The following is a 3,490-nucleotide window of genomic DNA, read 5'->3' on the forward strand; positions in this document are numbered from 1 at the left end:
AGCCAGAATTTTGCAGCATAAGTAGGAAGGCAGATCTCTAAATGGACCAGCAGACAAAATAGAACTTCCAACAGCAAGTTTGGATGGGTGATATTAAAAATAAAGACAGTTTCCTGGCTTGGGAAACTTTTGATGGTGGTGCCATCTATACTTTCTCAATCCTTCTTCATACATCTTTTCCTCCTGTCCTTTTTTCTTAGTTAGTTGCAAGACTTATTCGGCAAATATGTTTTTGAATGTTAAAAGGACCTGGAGAGACCTGGAAACCACATGGGCTTTGCATCCCAAGAACTACCTGTCTTCTGAGGCAGAAATTGTGAAAAATCACAATATAAGATCATCTCTAGTAGAGGGGCTCACAAGACTACAAGCGAGGATATGTTCAACTCTTGGTGTAGGACAGGGCTGGATAACAGAAACCAAAAAATGGAACATCTGAACAATGAAATAAAATTATCATGAAAATCATTTTTTTTTTAAGAGAGAAGGAGAGTGGGGGGGGAGGGGTAAAGGGAGGGAAGAAGGGGGGAGAGAGAGAGAGTGGGAGAGAGAATCTTAAGTAGGCTCCACACAGAGCATGAAGCTAGATATGGGAAGCGATCTCATGACCCTGAGATTATGACCTCAGCCAAAATCAAGAGCTGGACACTTAATTGACTGAGCCACCCAGGTGCCCCGAAAATCATCCTTAATGGTGAAAGACTGAGTGCTTTATCCCTGAGATTGGGTACAAGGCAAGGGTGTCCACTCTCACAACTTCTATTCAGCCTTGTATTAGAAGTCTTAGCCAGTGCAAGAAGGCAAGAAAAAGAACTACAAGGCAAATATATTGAAAAGGAAGACATACAGCTTTCTGCATTTGCAGATGACACCATTGCCTATGTAGAAAATTTCAAGGACTATACAAAAGTACTCCTAGAATGAATAAATTTAGAACATTATTTTTAAACCAAGGTAATAGATGCTGTTTTGACTTAGGAAAATTTACGTAGTACTCCAACATATGAATATACTGTGAACTGGAAAAAAAAAAACATTTATAGTAGGATTATTGGTCACCAAAATGGAGAGGGGAAACAAATCTGCAATTGTGAGTACATGCAGATGTTCTTGTTCAGCCAATATTGACCCAGATGGCCATTTAGTATCTGTCCCCTCCAGTGCCTCATGGCTCTAGAATGCCCAACGTGACATGTGTCAACACGCAGCATGCCCTACGTTCTCACATGTTGCTCACATTCTGCTTTCTCTGGTGGACTGAGAGTAGGAAATGGGTCATCGCAAATGTGCCCTCCCTCCCTTGATGTAACTGGAGCTGTTTAGAGAACAGTGAGAGGGGGCCCCCTTCCTTCATCCAGGGATGTCAGGACCTTGGCCTGTCCAGCTGAGTGGACTCTCAGGGGCCGGGAAGAGCACCCTGTTCAAGAGACTCCTGCAGGAGCACCGCAGTGTCTTCGGGTTCAGCATGTCCCATACCACGCGAGGCCTGCGGCCTTGAGAAGAGAATGGCAGAGATTACTACTTCGTGACCAGGGCGGTGAGGCAGCGGGACATGGCCACAGGAGACTTCATCGAGCACGCTGAGTTCTCGGGGGACGTGGATGGGACTAGCAAAGCAGCTGTGCAGGCCGTTCAGGCCAGGAACGGCATCTGCGCACTGGACGTTGACCTGCAGGGCATGCGTGACATCAGGAAGACGGACCTGTGGCCCATCTACATCTTCGTGCGGCTGCCCTAGCTGGACGTCCTGGAGCAGCGTCTGCGGCGGCGCAACACGGAGACAGAGGAGAGCCTGGCCAAGCGTCTGGCCTCCGCTTGGGTGGACATGGAGAGCAGCAAGAAACAGGGCCTGTTCGACCTGGTCATCATCAACGACAACCTGGACATGGCCTACCAGACCCTGGAGGAGGCGCTGGCGGAGGAAATCAAGAAGGTTCAGAAGACCAGTTGCTCCTGAGAAGGAAGCCCGCTGTAGACTGCCCTGGCCTCCCCTTCTCCCTCTGCAGCAGAGCTGGGCCAGTGGTCCTAATAAAGAAATGCTGGGTAAGAGTGGGGAAAAAACAAAAACAAAACCAAAAAAACTTGAAGTAGTCACATCCACTGCCAGGCCAGCTGTAGCCTTGGTCTCTTCCTCGGTGGCAGCCAACTGACTGACTTCAACAAGATCCAGTGTCAACAGCAAATTCCCAAAATACAGGATACAAAGTCAATAGGCACAAACCTATAAGCATTCTGCATTCCAGAAATGAAACAAAATAAAGTAAAACAAAGCAACAACAAAAGGATACCATTTAAAATAAATATCCTGAGGTGACATAAGCTAATGGCAACAAATCAAGTACAGGTGTTTAAAAAGGAGAAGCTAATAATTCTCTCTTCCTTTCCCGTCCCAATCCTGTCTGTGGTTATCCATACTTTCACTATTCCCAAACCAGCCAAAAAAAAAAAAAAAACCCAAAATATTTATAGCCCTCTCCCCCCATTTTTTTTTTTTTTAAAGATTTTATTTATTTATCAGAGAGAGAGAGGGGGAGAGAGCGAGCACAGGCAGACAGAATGGCAGGCAGAGGCAGAGGGAGAAGCAGGCTCCCTGCCGAGCAAGGAGCCCGATATGGGACTCGATCCCAGGACGCCGGGATCATGACCTGAGCCGAAGGCAGCTGCTTAACCAACTGAGCCACCCAGGCGTCCCACTCCCCCAATTTTTTACACAAATGGGATTAAATCAAAATTTCAACTTGCTTTTCTGCTCAATTAGGGTATGGTGAGTACACATAGAATTAATTTATTTCAATAGAATACTATTCTATAATGTGGCAGATTAAAGAATGTTATAAATTTTTTGCTAATCCTTTCAGTGAGTGATGAAATGCAATGTCTCTTTCCACAGCATTGGGCTAGGGTTGCTGACTTGCCTAATCAATAGATTGAGGGAAAAGTCATGCTGTTCAAAGCTCCCACTTTAGAGGCATCTGGGTGGCTCAGTCTTTAAATGTCTGCCTTCAGCTCAGGTCATGATCCCAGGGTTCTGGGATTGAGTCCCAAGTCAGGCTCCCTGCTTGGTGAGGAGATTGCTTCTCTGTCTCTAGCTCCTCTGTGTTTGTGTTCCCTCTCACTATCTCTCTCTGTTATTAAAAACAAACAAACAAACAAACAACAACAATAATAAAAAACTTTAATAATAAAATGAGGCTTCCACTTTAATCTCTTAGAACTCCGGCACCGTGCTATAAGGAAAGCCACACAACTCTATAGAGAGACCCATGTGAAGATCTGATGTTCCCAGGCACGACCTAGGTAAGCATCCAACTCCCTAACCATGGGAGTGAGTGATCTTCAGAGCCTTCCAGAAGAGCTGCTGATGTTGCACAGAGTAAGGATAGATTGTTCCTGCCATGCCCCCACCAAACGCGAAATGAGTAAAATGAATGATGCTTATTGTTATAAACCAATAAGCTTTTGTGGAGGTGTGTTATAAGTGAATAGACCA

The 3,490-nt window shown here is 45.4% G+C and overlaps 1 pseudogene; it reads left to right on the plus strand.

Annotated features, from left to right (window-relative positions):
• Nucleotides 1-1,360: 1,360 nt before the first annotated feature.
• LOC131998778 (guanylate kinase-like) lies at nt 1,361-1,957 on the plus strand (annotated as a pseudogene).
• The last annotated feature ends 1,533 nt before the right edge of the window (nt 1,958-3,490 follow it).

The sequence above is a fragment of the Mustela nigripes genome, chromosome 13 (genome assembly GCF_022355385.1).
Source record: "Mustela nigripes isolate SB6536 chromosome 13, MUSNIG.SB6536, whole genome shotgun sequence".
Classification (NCBI taxonomy): Eukaryota; Metazoa; Chordata; class Mammalia; order Carnivora; family Mustelidae; genus Mustela; species Mustela nigripes.